General features: G+C 46.2%; 1 protein-coding gene across 1 annotated transcript in view; it reads left to right on the top strand.

Moving 5' to 3' along the window:
* The window catches only part of LOC144891699 (uncharacterized), a 1,187,956-nt gene that overhangs the window by 123,541 nt on the left and 1,039,789 nt on the right, over positions 1-24,626 (top strand). The window lies entirely within an intron of this gene.

The raw sequence follows: 24,626 nt of genomic DNA, 5'->3' as shown, positions 1-24,626 counted from the left end.
CTTTATTACTGGGAAGTTAGTGTACATGATGAAAAGTCATACAACACATTTCATATAAATAAGGATGGGGTTACATGAGGGCAAGGACTAGAATTTACAAATGAACTTGGAGGACACCATCAACCAAGCGGCAAAGGGATTCCTTCACGCACCATCGCTGTGAGAAGAGCGTACATTCAATGAATTCAAGCTCCAGATGTAAACGAGACGTAACTAGACCTTTGAAAATCATAAAAACATCATCATCAGATAAAAGTGGTGCACGAATGGTTTGCATTTTGTGCTTTCTTGATAAATAAATAGCAAGTTTTGCCTCCGCAAACAGATAGTTGGCTAAAATACATTCTTCTTTACACCGGTAAGAAAAATTAAAGCCAAATATAAAAACACAATGTGTGAAAACCAAGCCTAGCCCTTCAATCACACGTGATAAAACTGAAAAAAGAGGAGCCAACCTCGTACATTCAATAAAAGCATGAAAAACAGTTTCAGGGACATCACAGAAGGGACACATTTCCGAGTTGTCAGGGCATATGCGGTGAGATAAAACGTTTGAAGATAAAATATAATGTGCCAGTCGCCATTGCAGGTCCCCAGTGCGTTTGACAATGGGTGCCCTATACATGGTGAGCCATTTGATTGTTGCGGCAGCGCCAATTTGGAGCAGAGGTCTCCAGTGTGTTTGAGGTTCTGTTGGTTTACAGGGAACAAGAATTCCAACACACATGGAATAAACAGAGGATTTCTCCATTGTATTAAAAGGAATAAAGCCTTGGAAAGAAATTAAAAGTTTTGGAAAGGGGCATTGTGACAAAGAGGGGTTAGCTTCCACCAGTGGGTCCCATTTTAGCCCGGTTTGTTTAAAAAGGCGTAAAATCAGAGAGAAGATCCTCCCAATGACTCTGATAGAATGAACACCAGTAGCCACAGCAACGTCAGCTGCTGACTTCCATTTATGGAGAAAAGGGTCTCGCAAGTTTTTGACCTTAGTGCAATCAATATCAATGAATTTTTGCATAAAAGATCGGTCACTACAGACCCCTTTAAAAACTGGGTTTAAAAAGACTGGCTCATTTAAAAACATTGGGAGGGAATAATCACATGCATCACGCTGAAATTGAATCGCCTGCCATGCTTCCAGCATGCTCCTGTAGAATAGGGGGACCAAAGTTAAGTCAATGTTCTTGATGTTGATGAGAAAGAGTTGCTGGTCAAAACCAAGTTTCCCGGCTTGCCTAAGTAGGCAGTGAGCAAAAGCTTTCCACGGGACATCCGTGTACAAGAGCCGGCGTAGTGAGAGGAGGCGAAAAGCCATCACCTTACTGTTGACATCGACCAACCCCTGTCCACCTTCAGCAACGGGCAGGCTTAGCACGCCTGACCGGAGCCAGTGTTTCCCCCCCCCCCCCCAAAAAAAGTCAATGAAAACACTTGAGAGTTTTTTAAGAATAAAAGCTGGGGCTTGTAGTGCCTTAAGCTTATGCCACAGCATTGATGCCGCAAGATTGTTTATTATCAGGGTGCGACCCCGATAAGAGAGCTGATTCAGTAAACCTTTCCATTTTAGAAGCCGCTGCTCAGTTTTAGTTATAAGTGTTTCCCAGTTCTTCGAGACGAAGTCCGGAGTGCCAAGAGAGACCCCGAGATAGTGTATCCCGTCTCGTGCCCACACAAGCTGGCCGGGCAAGGTTGGAGGAGGGGCGTCACTTGGCGGACCCAAGTAGAGAGCATTGCTCTTGAGCCAGTTGATTTTTGCAGAGCTTGCCGAGCTAAACTCCTGGACACAATGAACCAAGGAAGAAACATCTTCATCAGAGCGAACAATTACGCACAGGTCATCTGCGTAGGCAATTGTCTTGACCGGGTTTACTGCTGGAAGGGGGGCGAAACCAAGAAGGCGCGCACGCAATCGAATAAGCAGAGGCTCAACTGAAAGGGAGTACAAAAGACCAGACAAGGGGCACCCTTGGCGAATTCCTCTACAAACAGAGAATGGCTGGCATAAAATATTATTTACTTTTAACAAGCTAAAAGTATTATTATACAATAATTTAGTGTAAGAGATAAAAAATTCCCCGTTACCAAAGCCACGTAAAACAGAAAAGAGATAAAAATGATCAATTGCATCAAAAGCTTTTTCCTGGTCGAGGAAAACCAAACCAACATTCCTTTGTTCAATGGTACAAATATCGATAATGTCGCGAACGATAAAAATACTATCATGTATAGTCCTTTTGGGAATGCAGTAGGATTGGTCGGGGTGTACAATCTCCCCAATCACCAGCTTGAGGCGGTTTGCAAGAGCTTTGGCAAATATTTTATAGTCAGTACAAAGTAACGAGATTGGACGCCAGTTTTTCAAGTTCTGAAGGTCTCCTTTCTTGGGAATGAGGGCAAGTACAGCCCTACGACAACTGAGGGGTAGTGAGCCAGATCGCAAGCTGTCGTTTAAAAGACCAAGTAGTTCAGGACCCAAAAGGTTCCAGAAGGCCCGGTAGAGTTCCATTGGGATCCCATCTAAGCCTGACGCCTTGCCAGTGGGTAAAGTTTGCAATGCGGAAAAAAGTTCTTCTGAAGTAACTTCCACATCCAACTGTTGGCGTGCATTTCGGACAAGGTGGGCAAAGAGGTAACCAGAGAGTCAATCATTCCATGATCAATGTTCTTGGCACGGTACAAGTCAGAGAAATATTCCTTGGCGGAACCTCTGATACATTTTTGATCATATGTCACTCTCCCTTCTTTTGTCCGAAGCGAGGTTAGTTGCTGGCTTCGTTTGGTTCGGGTTTCCAATCCAAAGAAGAACTTGGAAGAGGTATCGAGAAAACACAAATTTTCCATTCGGAGCCGGACCAAAGCTCCTCTCGCTCGTTTTACACACAATTCAGCAAGAACGGCCTTTTTCTTAGCCAACAAAAGATTAGTCCGTTCAGCATTAGAAGCTGAGAGGCTAGATTGTAAAGTTAAAATCTCCTTGGTAAGCAGGGATTGAAGAGCAACATCATTCTTGGTATGAAAGGACCCGTACTGCTGGCAAAACATTTTTATCTGGACTTTTGCATTGTCCCACCACTGTCCGAGGAGAGGGAAGGAAGCTTTCCGCAGGAGTAAGGTCTCCCAGAAGATTTTAAAAGCATCAATAAAACATTTGTCTTCCAGAAGACTAACATTGAATGTCCAATAGACAGCACCACGATTACAAATCGGGGAGAAAGTGCGAAACACAACCATGTGGTGATCTGAGAAACCACTCGGGACAATAGCAGTATGGGTCACAATATTTTAAAAATCACTATTAATATAAAACCGGTCTAACCTTGTGAGGGACAGACGGCCATTTAAACACCGACACCACGTATACTGGCGTGTGGATGGATTTCGAGTTCTCCAGATGTCAACAAGGGAGAAGGTTGTCAAAGTCCGAGTCAGAGGCACAATACTTGCTGGATGAGGCTCATTCCCATTGCGATCAATGGTAGAGTCCATCGTACAGTTAAAATCCCCTCCTAAACAAACAAATCCATTAAAATCAAAATGTGCAAGAGAGGTTTCTAACTGTGTGTAAAAAGCAATTCTATCCGTGCTGTCACTGGGTGCATAGACGTTCACTATTGTGTGTTTAAAACCATTAAGGGTGAAAGTGAGAGAGATTAAGTACCCTTTAATTATTTCATTAAAATCAACAATGAGATTACAGAGAGAAGGATGCAAATAGATGGCTACCCCAGCCCGAGGACACTCTAAGCTACTGAAGAACCACCTTCCTTTCATTATTCTTTCCCATTCACTCATACAGGAGGAACTACATCTGGTTTCTTGTAAGAGTAAGATATCAATGTGGTTCTGCAAAACGAGCTCCTTAAACTTCAGCTTTTCGTAAGTACGAGCGTCCTCCGTTTATGTTTAAAGTGGCTATGGAAAAAGCCATAGTGTGGAATTTGGGGAAGGGTATCAGTCAATTGGGTCATGATATGCCTGCAGGTGCTTCCTTGCTTTCAGAACCCATTTCCTGAGATGAAACATTTGTGGTTCAGTCAAACCAAACTGCTCGGACTGAAGGAGCAGTCGCTTTGCGGAGATGATAAAACTGTGCAGATCAGGGAAGGAATCCTGAATTTTAACATTTCTCTTACGGAAGGTGTGATGTAAAAACTTTAGGATCTCCTGGAGGGGCAAGTCGGACCACTCTCCGGTTCCTGGGATAAGCCTGGATCATTCCAGACCTCGGTGCTACCACCAGAGGCAAGCGACGACGCGCCATCAGAGTCGTAGTTTAATTGGGGATCTACATTAGTACCGTGCTCCCCCGGTGGAGCAGGTATTTCCATTTCTGCCAGGAGGGGAAAAACTATTTCCGAAACAGAACATACACTCTCTGCTTCCATCATGTCCGGGGTTGTCTGTGGCGCAGACATCTCAGACACTTCACCCTTAGCAGGGAGAGGGACCAAAACAGGTTCATTGCTGACGTCCATGGTTGTAGTATCGGCAACCACAGGGGTAGTCACAGCTACCTCTTGGAACACGACACTACCTCCTTGTACCTCTTGGGGCACAACACTACCTCCTTGTACCTCTTTGGGCATGACACTACCTCCTTGTGCCTCTTGGGGCACATCATCACCTCCTTGTACCTCTTGGGGCACGACACCACCTTCTTGTTCGTGCTCGTGTTTGTCTTGCTCATTATCAGGAGCGTTATTATTATCCTCCGTAGCTAACACGGCAAATCTGTTTTCCGTTTCCACGGCAGCAAACGGGGCAGCTGCTTCCAAATGGGAGCCATTTCGTTTGCCCGACGCCGCCAGTTTTTTCGGAACGCTCACCGTTACATCGTGACCATTGACGTTTGGGCGCTTGTTTCTCCGAGATTGAACGGTGATAAAACCCTCGTCATCCGCTTGAGGTCCCTTTAGTTCTGCACTCGCACCGCGGGGCTGATTATGGGAGGTGTCTGTACACTCCGCTCTAGATGTGCCACTCGTGTCTGGCTTGGGCTCCGCGACTCTAGATGTACCACTGGTGCTTGGTTTGGGTTCCAGGTGTTGAGATTCCCGGTTAGATTCCACACGTTGAGATTCGTCACCGGGAATATTTGGTTTCGGACAAGCGTTCTTTAAATGTCCGTGCTCGCCACAAATAAAGCACGTCATTGCCTCAGTAGCGATGTAAATTTGGTAGCTGCGATCTTTGTGCTTCAAAGTCACAGCAGCACTAAGCGATTGTGCATTGTTCTTTAAAACAATATAACAGTGATGCCGGAAAGACATGATGTGTCTAACCGAAGCGCCAGAACGCAAACGTAAGGGGATCATTGAGATCCGTGACACGACCGTCCCAAAACGGTTTAAAGCACAGGTAATCTCCTCGCTTTTAAAAAAAGGTGGTAAATTCGAAATAATAATTTTGACGGCAGGTGTGTCCAAAGGACACACAGTAAGAAAAAGATCCGGTGCGACAGACAAGCCGGTTTCGACTGTCTGAGCAACGTATCGCTCTTCGGACAGGAAAAGCACGACACGTCGATTCATTTTCGACGCTGCGAGAATGTTTTCGAGCCCAATTTGTTCTCCGAAACCCATTACAACGTCGTCAACACTAACTCCGTCCGGCGGACAAACTATGACCCCGTTCTTTGGAGTAAGTGCCTCGTACACACTATTGTGCAAACGTACGTTTGCCATAGTGTAAAATTAACAAATGAAGTAAATTGAAAAAACAAAAACAAACCTGCCACAAGCAAAACTAGCAAGTGGAGGAAAAAGGAAAAGTAATAATATGGGTGAAGTATTTAGCCAAGAAAAGGCTAAACGTATAAACACGGCAAATGGAAGAGCAGGCCCAAACCAGGGGGTCCTGAACAGGCCTGCTAATCACTTACCATGTGCGCTCTCTTTCTCTCTCCTGTCTCAACAAAGAAAGGAAACACGGGGAAAACTTCACAAACACGTACAAGGACACAAATGGAGTGAAATGGAGGATGGGAAAGACGCCAACACAGCACAGCACTCACAGCTCTTCACACACAGCAGCCGTGATTGCCACACCCACGCACGACTCGAGAGAGAGAGAGAGAGAGAGAGAGAGAGAGAGAGAGAGAGAGAGAGAGAGAGAGAGAGAAAGAGAGAAAGAGAGAAAGAGAGAAGAGAGAGAGAGAGAGAGAGAGAGAGAGAGAGAGAGAGAGAAGAGAGAGAGAGAGAGAGAGAGAGAGAGAGAGAGAGAGAGAGAGAGAGAGAGAGAGAGAGAGAGACTTGACTTTTATGTGCTTTTATTATAAAAGTATCAAAACACACAGGAAAGAACACCGCAAAATTTTTACAAGAAAAAGAAAGTTGTACAAGCAAAAAGAATGTATATACATGTATATGTGGACATTGAGCGTAGGTATAATTTACAAAAACAAACTCAACACCTCATCTGTAAAACAATCGTCGTTCACACTGCCGAAACTTATCCGGGCCGACACTATTCCTTTGAAGCAAAACATCACATTTTCATCTCTGCCACTCAATTTGATCTTTCTAGTTTTATATATTGCGAGTTTAGCAATTCCGCACAGAAAATTCAAGAAAGGGACCGCTGTCTTGTTCTTGGTGCTCCTTTCAATGCCATACACAAAAATTGCAACAGAAAAAACAAACTGAAATTTATAAAAGAGCTGTTGGAGGAAACAAAAAAGGGGTACCAATCTCTTACATTTCACAAAAGCATGGGTCACATTTTCAGCCTCTTCACAAAAAGGACAAACATTCAGTACAGAAGGATCAAACTTATTAAGTAAGTATTTGGTGACCAGGGCGTGATGAACTAGTCTCCAATTTAAGTCTCCGGTTCGACCTAAGGTTGGAGACCTATACATCTCTTTCCACACTGGAGATAGGAACGAATTAGCCGGAATGATCTCATCCCACCGATTTTTTAAAGGTTTTGTGAAACCCGGTATAAGCACCTCTTGGCATATCCCATAAATAACTTTTTTTCCCATCACATGGAACACACCGCAACCATCTGACTTTGAGAAGACACCCTGTTGTTTTTTTGAGATGACTTGGAGCTCGGGGAAATAGAGACGAGAGTCCACCACTTCATCTACCCCAGTCCACCCGATATTTAATTCCCTGAAAGTTTTAATCACAACTCTCAAAACTTTGTCCACCATTCTGGATGACCGAACCCCCACTTCTGATGTGAGAGAACCGGTGGATAACCATCCATTTAGGGAAGGCTTCATCAGGTCCCGAACTTTGTTTATTCCATTACAGGTGAAGCAATGCATAAATGACCTGGAGGTTGAAATTTCAGGGAATAAAGGATTCAGAACCAAAGGCTCATGCATATATTTTTTTGCATCGTAGGACACCTCTAATCTTTGTATTCCAAGGACTTGCCAGGCATTCAGAAGGCTCTGATGAAACTCGGGGAGCAGAGTCGTGTTGACATGCTGCAGGTCCATGAGGAAGAGCTCTCGGTCATACTTCAACCCATCTGCTTCCTGCAGCCAAGCGTTTGTGAGAGGCCGCCACGGGACACACTCACCATACAATAAACGCTTTATCGTCCACATGCGGAAAGCCATTATCCGACTCGGAACATGTATCAAGCTTTGGCCACCTGCATTTCGGGGTCTGCACACCGTGTCTGGTCCAAGCCAATGGTGGCCTCCCCAGAAAAACTGAGTTAGAACCCTCTGAATGCCTGTGACCAAGTATCTCGGAGGTTGGAGGGGGATAACTTTATGCCAAATAAAAGGAACCACCAGGTTATTTATTATTGTCACCCTTGCCTTAAGCGATAGAAGGTGGTGCAACCGTTTCCATCTAGCCAGTTTCTGCTTAATTCTTTCCAAGAAACCCTCCCAATTTTTTTGTTCATATGCTTGGACTCCGAGAAATAACCCTAAATATTTAAACCCCTCTTTGTTCCACTGCATTCCTCCTGGTAACACAGGCAGAGCTGAGGAAGGTGGACTGGGGCCCACCCATAAGGCAACACTTTTGTTCCAATTTACTTTTGCCGTGGAGGCGAGCTCAAACTGGGACAGACATCGAAAGACCTCACCCACATCATTTTGGCTGGAAACAGCAACACAAATGTCATCCGCATAAGCTGAAGTAACCATTTTGTGGTTTTTTGTTAAGGAGACTCCTTCCACTGAGTTTCGGAGCAAAGCTAGTAAAGGTTCGACCGAGAGACTGTATAGCATTCCTGAAAGCGGGCAGCCCTGACGGATGCCTCGCTGAAAGGGAAAAGGGAAACATAAGCTGTTGTTTACCTTCAACAGACAGGATGCATTTTCATACAACAACTTAACATAGGAAACAAAATTTTGTCCAAAACCAGCTCTCTGTAGTACAGCAAACAAAAAAGAATGGTCAACACTGTCAAAAGCTTTTTCTTGATCTAAAAGAACCAAACCAAAACCATGAGATGTAGTATGACCGAGACTGATCAAGTCTCTCACCAAAAAAATGTTATCGTAAATAGAACGCTCAGGAACACAATAAGACTGATCAATATCAATCAAAAGGGGGATGACTTCCTTTAGACGTATCGCGAGCGCCTTCGACAGTATTTTATAGTCCGTATTTAGGAGTGACACAGGCCGCCAATTTGTGGCGTCTTGCAAGTTCCCTTTTTTTGGAAGGAGACACAAAACTGACCTCCGGCAACTTAGTGGCAATTCACCTTGTTCAAGGCTATCATGAAAGATGTCAAGTAGAGTAGGGCCTAGAATGTCCCCAAAAGGCCTTGTAAAATTCAACTGGGAGGCCGTCAAGTCCAGGGGCTTTCCCATCTTGAATTCCTTTAAGAGCAACAGTAAGTTCTCCGAGAGAGATGCCAGGCTCCAGTTGTTGTCGCTGGTCTTCAGACAGAGATGGGAGCAGTTCAAACATCTCGTTTCTGTTTTCCTGGTTCACAGTTCTCAAGGCAAACAGCTTTGAATAAAAGTTTCGTAATTCATCTTTGATGTCACTTTGAGAAGACAGAAGCGCACCGGCAGAAGAGCGCAAAGCGTGAATTTGTTGAGGGGTCTTGGCTGTCTTTTCCAGGTTGAAAAAGTCTTTGTTTGGTTTGTCGAGTTGGATATTGTCCATTCGCAGTCGGACGAAAGCACCAGATGCACGCTCTCTCACCATTTCAGCCAGTAGTGTTCTTTTCTCTGACAACTGCTGGACATTTTCATTGGACATTCCAGATTTCTGCTCACAATAAAGTATATCGTTTTTTAAGGCAGTTATCACACCGAGTGTGTTACAGGTATTATAACGACAGTATTGCTGGCAAAAACACTTAATTTGGGATTTTGTGCAATCCCACCATTGCCTTAAATTTAGGTAGGAAAACTTTTGCATTTCACATTCCTTCCATACCATTCTGAATGCTTCTTTGAAATGCTCACTTTGTAAAAGTTTGACATTGAAAGTCCAATATGCACTTCTACACACGTGATGAGGTAGGCCACATACAACAACAACCATGTGATGATCAGAAAAACCAGATGGCCTTATATATGAATTCTTGACAAGATTTACCTTATCATGGTTAACATAAATTCTATCCAAACGAGCCATTGTCAAAAGATTTCTTGCGGCACAAACCCACGTGTACTGCCGGATATTAGGGTTCTGTGCCCGCCACACATCCACAAGTTGAAATTTTTTAATGAGCTGTGCCAAAGGCCTTGCACTCGGTGGATGAGGCTCAGGAGTGTTTCTATCAAGTTGTGGGTTGAGGGTACAGTTGTAGTCTCCCCCCAAGCAAACCAACATGGACAGGTCAATAGTGCTTAAAAAACCTGCTAACTTGTGAAGAAAAGCACTTCTTGCAGAGTTCGCACTAGGGCAGTATACATTAGTCGTGCAAATCTTTTGGTTACCGCTGACAAACTCCACAGATAATAAATGGCCCTTGTAAATTTCTCTACATCTGATCTCCAACGGCTGGAGTCTAGGATGTAAGACTACTGCAACACCAGCCTTGGCATCAACAAAAGCACTGGAGAAAAAGTGACAACCTTTAAAGATTTTACGCCACTCAACCTCAGAAGACTGATTTGCATGCGTCTCTTGTAACATCAGCACATCAATTTTTTCATTCTGAAACATTTGAAACACCTGGAGGCGACGCACACAACTGCGACCACCGTTGATGTTTAAGGATGCTACTTTTATCTCCACTCTGTTAACTATTCATAAAGTTCCTTGCCCGCTCGAGTTACACATTTTCTTAGCCTCTGGAATTGAGGTTCTGACATGTTAACCTGATAAGGTTCACGAATCATGTTCTTTGCAGTCAAAATAAAATCATGCAGATTTGGAAAGTAGTCTTTGATTTTTACATGTCTTTTCCTGAACGTTTCTTCAAGGAACTTGATAACATTTTCTTGAGAAACCATGGTGATGGTATTGTCATCACACGCCTCACTCTCTTGAGCACCTGAAGCACTAAAGAGTGGAGTAGAAGAGGTTTCATCAGAATCAAGTGCTTCATCTTGATCTGCATCTTTTCCTCCTATTTGCTGAACACTTAGTTTTGGAAACAGCAATTCTACAGGGTCAAGGACCTCCGCACTCTTTGCAGACCCTTCCAAATTTACCATATCCTCTGTGGCTATAGGTATGTCCCCCACCCCATCATCCCTTTCATTTTTATCTGTCAGGGAAGGGTTAACGTTATCCTCACAGTCGCAAGGACTTTCCCCTTTATCTATTTTTTCCTCACTAGCAGATCCAGCTGCTAACTTGTCTGAGCGAGTTTGGTAATCAGGACAAGGACTTACCACATCCTGAGAGGATCGACTATTTTCCGGGTCATACTCAATCTCAGCAAGTGGTGCCAGCGAATCTTCCTCATGTACACACACTTCCTGTACCATCTCCATTACCGCCAAGGAGTTTCCGGTGTAGGCCTCACCCTGGAGGTCCTGCGAACCTGACACGATCTGAATCTTATTTTGTTTTTCCTCGGAATCACCGGATTCATCACTTGAACGCTTCTGACCTTTTTTCCTGGTGTCCACTACGGATACTTCCATGGTATCGTCCGCACTGTCGTGTACCGTGGAAGAAATGAGAGAGGGTTCAACCACTTTTATTCCCACCTTAAGTGGAGGGGCAGGGTTAGTCACCTCACGTTCTAAGTCTATCACTCCCTCCCCCACCTCCCCGGTCGGGGGGGATGGGTCAGGCGCTTCACTCACCGCAGTCGGTGTGGTGGGTGGATTAACCACTCGATCCGCCTCCTCCCCTTCATGGTGCGGTGAAGAGGAGTCGCTCCTCACCAATCCTCCGCGTTCCTGCGGTTCAACCGCATTGGGACAGGCACTCCTCACATGCCCGTAAGCCCCACACTTGAAACACGTCATAGCCTCCGAGGAGGCATACATTTTGTATTCAAAGCCGTTGATTTTCACACTCAACACGACATTGAGCGTTTTTACATTTGCAGGCAGTATCATGTACACCACTCTCTTAAAGGACATGACATGTTTGAATCGATCGCAAACATTTCGCATCGGCACCATCGAAATCCTCGATACGACCTTACCGAACTTGTTTAATTGTTCACGTAACTCCTCATTTCTAATAAATGGCGGGATATTACTGATGTTAATCTTTACCGTCGGGGCTTGTAAAGCGAACACAGAGAGGAACGTGTTCGGTTCAATGAACAAGCCTTGTTCGACTACACTCGCTACCATGTGCTCCTCGGACAAAAAAACGACAAATTTCTTATTCATACGAGAGGCAGCGCGAATACTGTGTGCACCAACGATGTTTCCAATGGCGGAAAGCACATCGTTAATTTCCACCTCGTTGGGAGGAACACAAGCTAGCCCGTGTTTACGAGTTAGCGATTCGTACGTATCAATGCGGAAACGTTCGCCCGCCATTCTAACTCGACCAAATAAAAGTTCGTAGCCAAGAACCGAGAGAACCCAATGTTTGTCGAACACCAACAAACAGATCAAATTCCCCCCCCCCCCCCCCCCCCCTTGTCCGGACCGGACAAGAGGGTATCAAACCTAAATAATCGAGCTAAAGTAAATAAAAAAACGTGCGTTCTAAGCCCAGAAATGGCTTACAACGCGCCGTCAACGCCAGTAGGCCGCACCCAAAATGGGCCCGCTCTCAATCCTCTCTCTCTCTCGAAGGCAAAGGTGTAGAACAGATGGAAACAAATGCCAAGGCACACAGGATGGAAAAGGAGAGGGAGGGGGGCAGGGCAAGGCAGGAGAGGGGGGAAAACTCACGACGGACTCACCAAAACACAGAGCAGTTGCTCACAGCCGCCATGACACTACACCCGACGCACCGACGGCCGATAGGTGGCGCGTGAGAGAGAGAGAGAGAGAGAGAGAGAGAGAGAGAGAGAGAGAGAGAGAGAGAGAGAGAGAGAGAGAGAGAGAGAGAGAGACTTTGACTTTTAAGCTCTTTTTATTATAAAAGTATAAAACAAGAATACCACCAAAAGCAATCAATCAGGGCAATCAGTAAAATCATAGCAATCCCGAAAGGAAAAAAACAAACGGTGCACTGCAAACCCAGCAACAGAAAGGTGCAAATGCCAGAAAAAAACAGCACACGATAAGAAACACCCGCACTGTATTATACGGAGATTAACAATTTGTTTTCCTGGACCTCACAAATCCCTCCAACACACCAAGTCGCAACAAAATTTGCAAGGTCGTTTGCCGTTTGGACACAGCCAAATTCAAGCTTGAGCCTTGCTGACACCAATGAACTAAAGAACACCATGATACTGCATTCCTGCATGGGTCTGCCGCCCAGCTTCGCCTTCCGCGACAGGTATACGGCCAGTTTAGCAGTAGCGGTTAGGAACCCGAATACAATGGATGTGGTTCCCTTTTTGGGAGGAAAGCCAAAGATGTAAGCTTTCAAAGAAAAGGTAACCTGCAATCTATGGGAAATAAAATTTAACCAATGAAACAAAGGAGAAAGTCTTTCACAATTAATGAAAGCATGAAGCAAATCTTCCCTCGCCGGACAAAAGGGGCAACAGCCGGAAATGGGGGAAAAAAAACGGATGACAGCATTGGAAGGAACAATCCAGTGGGCCAAACGCCACTGAAGGTCACCTGTTCTTTTAGAAATAAGTCCAGCATACATTGTATCCCATAAAGGCTCAGAGGGGGGACCGGGAGGCAAGAGTCCTTTCCACCGGGTAACCCCAGCTAGAGGTGGGTCCCCAAGAAGAAGTTTCACACAAGACCTATAGATACTCTTGCTGCTCATGCCATGGAAGGGGGGTGACCCTGCGCTCATGGGGGGCAGCTCGTTTGGGGTAAAAGTGACCCCTAATTTTGGGACTGTGGGCTCGACCTCTATGTCCTGCGTCCAATGTAGGCCTAGCTGGTGGCCCTTTCGGATCACCGCTCTTAGTATATTCTCGATTTGCCTCCTGGACCGAACACCTGTTAGGTCCGCCAGCTCGTTCGCAGGCTTCCATCCCTGTCCAGAGTCGTGTCGGAGATGACACACTTTCAGGATGTTGGCCGCTATAAAATGCTGGCAGAAGTCGCGACTCCTCGGGATATCGGGGAAAAGTGGGTTGAAAAATAAAGGCTCATGTGCATACATGTTAGTGCCATACGAGTCTGTTTGGCGACTTATCGAAACGCCCTGCCAGGCATTCAAGAGGCTCTGATAAAAAACTGGGAGCAGAGATGTATCGGTGTGTTGAAGGTTGGTCAGGAAAAGTTCCTGTCCGTATCCGAGCCTCCCAGCTCGTTGAAGAATGGAGCAGGCTAAGGGCTTTCCTGGTAGGTGTTCTGCATACAGCAAGCGTTGGATGGAGCGGAGCCGGAAGGCCAACAGGCGGCATTTCACATCGACTAGGCCATGACCACCCTCGGCCAAGGGACAACATATGGCGCTGGGTCGAAGCCAGTGGTAGCCTCCCCAAAAAAAATCCACCAGTTTCCTCTGGATAGCTTGGAGCAAAACCTCCGGTGGTTGCAGGCAGATGAACCGGTGCCACAAAAGGGTAGTGACGAGGTTGTTGACAACTAGCACGCGACCCTTATAGGACAGGTGGGGTAGAGCTCTTTTCCATCGGCTCAAACGCCCGTCTACCTGGTCAATGATCCTGTCCCAATTGTTCTGGGCATACTGAGGAGGTCCGAGGAAGACGCCCAAATACTTGATGCCATCGTTTGCCCACACTAGTTCTGCAGGAAGGGGAGGTGGTGGTAATAACGGTGGCATAGATAAGTCGTTTTTTGGAAAGGGGATCCACAGAGCCTTGCTTTTCCCCCAATTACACCTTAATGATGAGGCAAGGTTGAAGTCCGACAAACACTTTGCCATGGCGTCACTGTCGCATTTTCTTTTTATAATGACACACAGGTCGTCGGCATAAGCTGACAGGGTCAAAGGTGGGTGTCCTGGAGAAAGGGCAAGTCCAGGGATATCCTTTCTGAGGGCGATTAAGAGGGGCTCCAAGGCGAGGGCAAATAATAGACCTGAAAGTGGACAACCTTGCCTTACCCCTCTCTGAACCTTTATGGGTGGGCAAAATTCGTTGTTAACTTTGATCAGGCTGGAGATGTTTGCATATAACAAAGCTATGTAGGCTCTAAAATTTGTGCCAAGCCCGCAAGCTTGTAACACATGACACAAAAACTCATGATCAATGCTATCAAAGGCTTTTGCCAGGTCAAGAAACACCAATCCAAAATCCTCTTTAACACATTTACCAGTTAACAAATCTCTGACTAGGAATATGTTGTCATAGATGGATCTGCCAGGGATGCCGCAACTTTGATCAGGTGACACCAGGTCCCCGATAACTGTCTTCAACCGGTTCGCAAGGACCTTGGAAAACAGTTTGTAATCCGTGCACAACAATGAGATCGGACGCCAGTTTGACAGGTGTCGGAGATCGCCAGTCTTGGGTAGCAGGCAGAGTACTGCTCTTCTAAAACTGAGCGGTAATTCTCCGGATAAAAGAGATGCATCCAGAACATTGAGCAGCTCTGGGCCCAAAATGTCCCAGAATGCCGAAAGAAATTCGGCCGGTAGGCCATCGATGCCAGGGGCTTTTCCCGACTCCATCTCAGCGAGTGCACCGGATAGCTCTGGAAGGGTAATTGGAGCATCCAGTTCCAGACGTTGGGCCTCAGCCACGGAAGGAAGGTGAGAGGTCAAAACATTCATCATTTCGTGAGAAACTGTTTTGGCCTTGAAAAGTTCAGAAAAGAAATCAATTATATTTAATCTTATATCACTCGGATTTGTTAGGATGTTCCCCCCTGGGTCCAAAACCGAAGATATGAGTCGTGCTGGTTTCTCTATAGTTTCTAGGTGAAAGAAAGCCTTAGTTGGGGTATCTGAAACCTTTATATTTTGTATTCTTAGCCGAACTAGTGTGCCCGCTGCTTTTTCATGGATCAAATCCCTTAATTGGGCCTTCTTCTCGAGTAGCAACCGATAGTTCACTGGGTTGCTCTCATTGGCCAACTTGCTCTCTAACCTTAAGATGTCTGCTTCCAAGCAAGCCATCGTGATATGTTTTACATTGGTACAGTGCGAATTAAATTGTTGACAAAATACTCGAATTTGGGCCTTTAGGTTATCCCACCAGAGGCTAATTGAGGAGAAAGAAGATTTTTTAGTACTCATTTCAGCCCAGAAATCACGAAAGGAGTCTGTAAATAAACTGTCCTCTAAAAGTTTAACGTTAAACTTCCAGTAACTATTTCTGCATGTGGGTCGAGGAAAAGAAAGATCTAAGGTTACCATATGGTGGTCTGAAAACAATGACGGAAAACAACCTGACGAGGCCGCGACGTTCTTAAAGGGTACATTTATGTACCAGCGGTCGAGTCTTGCCGAAGACACCCGGCCATTGGCACATCGACACCAGGTAAACTGGACTGTGTTGGGGTGGTGCAATCGCCAAACATCCAGTAGACCGGCCGTCTTAAAGAAACGGGATAGGTCCGCATGGGACTCGGGGTGGGGTTCTGCCGAGTTTCTGTCTTTCGGAGGGTCAAAGGTGCAATTAAAGTCACCACCAATGCACACACATTGATCGAGATCAACTGATTTCAGGTGGTTTACCATGGAAGTGAAGAAGGCCTTTCGGTCCCTGCTCTCACTAGGTGCGTACACATTGAAAATGGTACAGCGGAAGTTTTGATGTGCAAGCTGGAGGGAAATAAGCCGGCCTTTTATGACTTCCTGAAAATGACAAGACTCGAAAGCTAGGCCTGGCTTTAGAAAAAACCCAACCCCAGCAGATGAGGCTGACAGATTGCTAAAATAGCATTGCCCTTTGAAAGTTTGGCACCAGTCATGTTCCACGTTAGGTGTGATGTGGGTCTCTTGTAGTAAAAGAACATTTGCCTTTTTACGGTCAAACAAGTTTTTGACTTGGGCCTGACGGAGGTGGCTTGCACCCCCACCATTCATGTTTAAGGTCGCAAAGGAAATGTTTTTCATTCCGTGGTAATGAAATCGCCCTGTGCTTGGGAACACTCTGCACCTGCTCGGGTAACAAACTTTCTTAACCTGTGGAGTTGAGATTTCGTCAGGTCAAAATCCTCACGCGCTTTGATTATTGACTTTGCGGTGCACATGAATGCAGCCAAGTCAGGGAAATTGTCTTTAATGACAATGTTGCGGTGACGATACGTTTCGTTAAGGAAGGTAAGAACGAGTTGAGGGGATACCTGCGAGTGACCTGTCATTGTTTGTGACAGCGCGGTTGCCTCAATGTCATCTTCGGACTCAGACACGTCAGATAACATGTCGTCGGGATCTGGGGTATTACCCGCTGCCCCCGCGGTCTTGTCTGGGGGCACCTTCACAAGTTTCTCAAGGTGTTCCCGAGGGCACTCGTTAACACTTTGGTGGATATTTGTTTCTGGGGTCGGAGCTTGGGTTTGAGATCCCGGCAAACTCAGATTTGCTGGCCCCGTTTGTACAGTGGGAGCGTTTATTGAATCCTTAGTCTGCTCGGTATTTAAAGGGGGGGGGGCAGGCGGAAAACCATTTCCCAGCTCGGAAATGGTAATACTTTCACTGGAGGTTTCGCACTCGGAAACTTCCAGGTGAGAGGTACAAATTTTATTTTTTGGCTCATTTACATAATGAGACTCACTGGTGTCATTGGCAACGGTATCCATGTTCTCAGTTAGTGAGGGAATGTCAGAGGGGCACTCGGACACGTGTGCGCCGGAAATGGTGCCGCCCATGACCGCCTTCTTTGCAGCACCAGCGAAACTGCTTGGCGCTGGTGCTCTTCGCTTTTTAGAAAACACTGTGGATTCTTCGTTCATGGGTTCGGGAAAGGGGGCAATGCTAGTTGTGTCAGTCGCATCGGTGGGTGTCGTCACATTGGAATCGAAAAGCACCGGTGTGACAGACGACTCAGTCGGGGTGTCAGAAGGTACGGTCGGGGTGTCAGAAGGTACGGTCGGGGTGTCAGAAGGTACGGTCGGGGTGTCAGAAGGTACGGTCGGGGTGTCAGAAGGTACGGTCAGGGTGTCAGAAGGTACGGTCCGGGCGTCCGAAGGTGCGGTCGGGGTGTCAGAGGGTACGGTCCGGGTGACGGAAGGTACGGTCGGGGTGTCAGAAGGTACGGTCAGGGTGTCAGAAGGTACGGTCCGGGCGTCCGAAGGTGCGGTCGGGGTGTCAGAGGGTACGGTCCGGGTGACGGAAGGTACGGTAGGGGTGACAGGAGATACGGTCCGGGTGACGGAAGGTACGGTAGGGGTAACAGGAGATACGGTCCGGGTGTCAGCGAGCATGGTCGGGGTGTCACAAGGCGCGGTGGAGGGATTGGCCTTTTTGCAAGCCCTTTCGTTATGTCCCGGTTCACCACACTTCGGACAAGCGGCCCTAGGACAGAATCTTTTAACGTGTCCGAATTCTCCACAATTAAAGCAAGTTAAGGAGGCTGAGGAAGCATACATGTGGTATTCTCGATCATCCAACGATACTTTAAAGGATATATTTAAACCTGTATCGGCTCCGCGATCCGGGAGGATCATGTACACCTGCCTCCTAAAGCTCATCACGTGTTTAACACGATCACTGCGACACCCGAGCGGGATCATTGAGATTCGGGAAACAATTTTTCCATAACGAGACAGAACAGATAGGAGTTTCTCGCCTGGCATAAACGGTGGAACGTTGGATATTGTTATCTTGGTCGCTGGCATATCCATAGGGGATACCGTAATATAATGACCCCCTTTTATGGTTAGACCGGTACTAACGACGTCATGGACGAGTTTTTCTTCTGACACGAAGACAACAAATTTTTGGTTCATTCGTGACGCCGCACGAACATTACCGTCTCCTATGATGGATCCCACGGCAAGGATAATGTCCTCAGTAGGAGCTCCTTCGGGCGGAACACATGCGAATGCATGCTTACGTGTCAATTTCTCGAACGCCTCGCAACGAGAGCGTGTATTCGCCATACCGGCGAAATCCCCCCCCCCCTCCCCTTGTCCGAACCGGACAAGAAGGTGTCAAACCTAAATAATCAAACTAAAGCAAATAATAAACGTGCATTATAAGCGCAAGAAAAGGCTTACAAAGCGTCGTCAAAGCCAGTAGGCCGCACCCAAAATGGGCTCGCTCTCAATCCTCTCTCTCTTGAAGACAAGGGTACAGAACGGATGGAAACACGATGCCGAAGCACAACGGATGGAAAAGGAGAGGGAGGGGGGGCAGGGGAGGGCAGGAGAGGAGAAAAACTCACAAAGAACTCACTACACCACAGAGCAGTTGCTCACAGCCGCCATGACGCCACACCCACCACAAACGGCCAGCAGGGGGCGAGAGAGAGAGAGAGAGAGAGAGAGAGAGAGAGAGAGAGAGAGACTGACTTGACTTTTAAACTCTTTTTATTATAAAAGTGTAACACCAAAGGAAAATCAGCAAAGTCATAGAAATCCCACAAGGAAAAAACAATCAGTGCACTGCAATCCAAACAACAGAAAAGGCGAAAATACCAAAAAAAAACACAAGGAGAAAACCTAGGCATAATTTCGAAAATTATTTCAAAACATAATTAATTTTATATGTCCAAATTTACATTCGCATTTGCAAACATGAGGAGAGATGGAAGAAAGAAAGAGTAGGTCAAGACAAGGGGGATAAAAAAAGCCGGCAAGGAGAAGCAAGGAACAGTGTATGAGAACAACCGAAATATATTATAAAGAAATTATCAATTTGTTATCTTGGACTTTACAAATCCCTTCAACACACCAGGTCGCAATAAAATTTGCAAGGTCGTTTGCAGTTTGGGCAGAGTTGAATTCAAGTTTGAGCCTTGCTGACACCAAAGAACTAAAAAAAAACATAATACTGCATTCTTGCATGGGTCTACCGCCCAGTTTCGCCTTCCGTGACAGGTATACGGCAAGTTTAGCGGTGGCGGTTAGGAAACCGAATACAATAGATGTAGTTTCCTTTTTGGGAGGAAAACCAAAGATGTAAGCCCTCAAAGAAAAGGTAATCCGCAATCTATGGGAAATAAAATTTAACCAATAAAGCAAAGGAGAAAGTCTTTCACAATTAATGAAGGCATGAAACAAGTCTTCCCTCTCCGGACAAAAGGGGCAACAGCCGGAAATGGGGGAAAAAAAACGAATGACAGCATTGGAAGGAACAATCCAGTGGGCCAAACGCCACTGAAGGTCACCTGTTCTTTTAGATATGTCCAGCATACATTGTATCCCATAAAGGCTCAGAGGGGGGACCACAGTTCCAAAATTAATTGTGGCTTTTACCCCAAATGATCTGCCCCCCATGAGTACAGGGTCACCCCCCTTCCATGCTATGAGCAGCAAGAGTCCTTTCCACCGGGTAACCCCAGCTAGAGGTGGGTCCCCAAGAAGTAGTTTCACACAAGACCTATAAATGCTCTTGCTGCTCATAGCATGGAAGGGGGGTGACCCTGTACTCATGGGGGGCAGATCATTTGGGGTAAAAGCCACAATTAATTTTGGAACTGTGGGCTCAACCTCTGCCTCCTGGGTCCAATGTAGGCCTAGCTGGTGGCCTCTTCGGATCACCGCTCTTAGTATGTTCCTGATTAACCTCCTGGACCGAACACCTGTTAGGGCCGCCAGCTCTTTCGCAGGTTTCCATCCATGTCCAGAGTCATGCCGGAGATGACACACTTTTAAAATGTTGGCCACTATAAAATGTTGGCAGAAATCGCGACTCCTCGGGATATCGGGGAAAAGTGGATTGAAAAATAAAGGCTCATGTGCAAACACGTTAGTGCCATACGAGTGTTTGACGACTTATCGAAACGCCCTGCCAGGCATTCAAGAGGCTCTGATAAAAGACTGGAAGCAGAGATGCATCGACGTGTTGAAGGTTGGTCAAAAACAGTTCCTGTCCATAACCGAGCCTCCCAGCTCGTTGAAGAATAGAGCAGGCCAAGGGCTTGCCTGGTGAGTGTTCTGCATAAAGCAAGCGTTGGATGGAGCGGAGTCAGAAGGCCAACAGGCGGCATTTCACGTCAACAAGACCATAACCACCCTTGGCCGAGGGACAACATATGGCGCTGGGTCGAAGCCAGTGGTAGCCTCCCCCCAAAAATTCCACCAGTTTTCTCTGAATAGCTTGAAGCAAAACCTCCGGTGGTTGCAGGCACATGAAACGGTGCCACAAAAGGGTAGTGACGAGGTTGTTGACAACCAGCACACGACCTTTATAGGAAAGGTGGGGTAGAGTTCTTTTCTATCGGCTCAAACGCTTATCCACCTGGTCAATGATCCTCTCCCAATTGTTCTGGACATACTGAGGAGAACCGAGGAAGATGCCCAAATACTTGATGCCATCGTTTGCCCACACTAGCTCTGCAGGAAGGGGGGGGGGCGGGTGGTGGTAATAACGGTGGCACAGGTAAGTCATTTTTTGGAAAGGGGAACCACAGAGCCTTGCTTTTCCCCCAATTGCATCTTAATGATGAGGCAAGGTTGAAGTCCAACAAACACTTTGAAGCTGGAGATGCTGGAGATGTTTGAATATAACAAAGCTATGTAGGCTCTAAAATTAGCACTGAGCCCACAAGCTTGCAACACATGACACAAAAACTTATGATCAATGCTATCAAAGGCCTTTGCAAGGTCAAGAAACACCAAACCGAAATCCTCTTTGACACATTTACCGGTTAAAAAATCTCTGATTAGGAATATGTTGTCATAGATGGATCTGCCAGGGATGCTGAAACTTTGATCAGGTGACACCAGATCACCAATAACTGTCTTCAACCGGTTCGCAAGGACCTTGGAAAACAGTTTGTAATCCGTGCACAACAAAGAGATCGGACGCCAGTTTGACAGGTGTCGGAGATCGCCGGTCTTTGGTAGCAGGCAGAGTACTGCTCTTCTAAAACTGAGCGGTAATTCTCTGGATAAAAAAGACGCATCCAGAACGTTGAGCAGCTCTGGGCCCAAAATGTCCCAGAATGCCAAAAAAATTCGGCGGGTAGGCCATCGATGCCAGGGGCCTTTCCCGACTCCATCTCAGCAAGTGCACTGGTTAGCTCTGGAAGGGCAATTGTAGCATCCAGTTCCAAACGTTGGGCCTCAGTCACAGAAGGAAGATGAAAGGTCAAAACATTCATCATTTCATGAGAAACCATTTTGGCTTTGAAAAGATCAGAAAATAAATCGATTACATTTAATCTTATATCACTTGGATTAGTAAGGATGTTCCCCCCTGGGTCCAAAACCGAAGATATAAGTCGTGTTGGTTTACCTACAGTTTCTAGATGAAAGAAAGACTTAGTCGGGGTATCTGAAACCTTGATATTCTGTATTCTTAGCCTAACCAGTGTGCCCGCTGCTTTTTCATGGATCAAATCCCTTAATTGGGCCTTCTTCTCGAGTAGCAACCGATAGTTCACTGAGTTGATCTCATTGGCCAACTTGCCCTCTAACCTTAAAATATCTGCTTCTAAGCAAGCCATCGTGATATGTTTTACATTGGTACAGTCTGAATTAAATTGTTGGCAAAATACTCGAATTTGGGCCTTTAGGTTGTTCCACCAAAGACTAATTGAGGAGAAAGAAGTTTTTTTGTACTCATTTCAGCCCAGAAATCATGAAAGGAGTCTGTAAATAAATTATCTTCTCACAGTTTAACGTTAAACTTCCAGTGACTATTTCTGCATGTGGGTCGAGGAAAAGAAAGATCTAAGGTTACCATATGGTTGTCTGTAAACAATGATGGAAAACAACCTGAAGAGACCGCGACGTTCCTAAAGGGTACATTAATGTACCAGCGGTCGAGTCTTGCCGAAGACACCCGACCATTGGCAGATCGACACCAGGTATACTGGACTATGTTGGGGTGATGCAATCGCCAAAAATCCAGTAGACCGGCCGTCTTAAAGAAACGGGATAGATCCGCATGGGACTCGGGGTGAGGTTCTGCAGAATTTCTGTCCTTCGAAGGGTCAAAGGTGCAATTAAAGTCACCACCAATGCACACACATTGGTCGACATCAACTGATTTCAGGTGATTTATCATGGAGGTGAAAAAGGCCTTTCGATCCCTGCTCTCACTAGGTGCGTACACATTAAAAATGGTGCAGCGGAAGTTTTGATGTACGAGCTGAAGGGAAATAAGCCGGCCTTTTATGACTTCATGAAAATAGCAAGAGTCGAAAGCTAGACCTGGCTTTAGAAAAAAACCAACCCCAGCAGATGAGGCTGACAGATTGCTAAAATAGCATTGTCCTTTAAAAGTTTGGCACCAGTCATGTTCCACGTTAGGTGTGATGTGGGTCTCTTGTAGTAAAAGAACATTTGCCTTTTTACGATCAAACAAGTCTTTAACTTGGGCCTAACGGAGGTGACTTGCACCCCCACCATTCATATTTAAGGTCGCAAAGGAGATATTTTTCATTCCGTGTTAATGAAATCGCCCTGTGCTTGGGAACACTCCGTACCTGCTCGAGTAACAAACTTTCTTAATCTGTGGAATTGAGATCTTGTCAGGTCAAAATCCTCACGCGCTTTGATTATTGACTTTGCGGTGCAAATGAATGCTGCCAAGTCAGCGAAATAGTCTTCTATTACGATGTTATGGTGACGATACGTTTCGTTAAGGAAGGTATAAATGCGTTGAGGGGATACCTGTGAGTGACCTGTCACCGATTGTGACAGCTCGGTTGCCTCAATGTCATTCTCAGACTCAGACACGTCAGATAACATGTCGTCAGGTTTTGGGGTATTACCTGCTGCCCCCGCGATCTTGTATGGAGGCACCTTCACAAGTTTCCCAAGGTGTTCCCGTGAGCACTCGTTAACACTTTGGTGGATATTTTTTGTATCTGGGATTGGAGCTTGGGTTTGAGATCCCAGCAAACTCAGATTTACCGGCCCCGTTTGTAAAGTGGGAACGTTTATTGAATCCTTAGTCTGCTCGGTATTTAAAGGGGAAACAAGCGGAAAACCATTCCCCAGCTCGGAAATGGTAGTAATTTCACTGGAGGTTTCGCACACGGAAACTTCCAGGTGAGAGGTACAAATTATATTTTTCGGCTCATTTACATAATGAGACTCGCTGGTATCGTTGGCAATGGTATTCATATACTCAGTTAGTGAGGGAATGTCAGAGGGACACTCAAACACATGTGCACCGGGAATGGTGCCGCCCATGACCGCCTTCTTTGCAGCACCAGCGAAATTGCTTAGCACTGGTGCTCTTCGCTTTTTAGAATACACTATGGGTTCTTCGTTCATGGGTTCGGGAAAGGGGGCAATGCTAGTTGTGTCAGTCGCATCGGTGGGTGTCATCACATTGGAATCGGAGAGCACCGGTGTGTCAGACACTCAGTCGGAGTGTCAGAAGGTACGGTCGGGGTGTCAGAAGGTACGGTCAGGGTGTCAGAAGGTACGGTCGGGGTGTCAGAAGGTACGGTCGGGGTGTCAGAAGGTACGGTCGGGGTGTTTGAAGGTACGGTCTGGGGGTCAAAGGGTACGGTCGGTGTGTCAGCAGGTACGGTCGGGGTGTCAGAAGGTACGGTCGGGGCGTCCGAAGGTGCGGTCAGGGTGTCAGAGGGTACGGTCCGGGTGACGGAAGGTACGGTAGAGATGACGGGAGATACGGTCCGGGTGTCAGAGAGCACGGTCGGGGTGTCAGAAGGCGCGGTGGAGGGATTGGCCTTTTTACAATCTCTTTCGTTATGTCCCGATTCACCACACTTTGGACAAGAGGTCTTAGGACAAACCTTTTAACGTGTCCGAATTCTCCACAATTAAAGCATATTAATATAAGGAGGCTGAGGAAGCATTGTTCTCCACTTGTAGATGATCTTCCGGACAGTCAAATGATTGATTTCAAATTGTTTGGAGATCTTTTTAAATCCCTTCCCAGACTCGTAGGCATCTATAACCTTCTTTCTGAAGGCCTCAGAGAGCTCTTTTGATCTAAGCATGGAGACGCCGCACACTTCAACAACAAAGAGCAAACCAAACTAAATGTCTAAGGTTTAAATAAGACAGGTTCCTCCAAGATCCTCTCTAACGATGTTCTAATCATTTGCACCTGAGCTGGTGCACCTGATTCTAATTTTAGGTATTTGAAGTAGTGATAAATGTAGGGGTGTACTTACTTTTCCAC

Source organism: Myxine glutinosa, chromosome 4 (genome assembly GCF_964187855.1).
Source record: "Myxine glutinosa chromosome 4, kmMyxGlut1.1, whole genome shotgun sequence".
Taxonomy (NCBI): domain Eukaryota; kingdom Metazoa; phylum Chordata; class Myxini; order Myxiniformes; family Myxinidae; genus Myxine; species Myxine glutinosa.
Note: the sequence above shows the minus strand (reverse complement) of the source record. Positions and strands in the feature narration are given on the sequence as shown.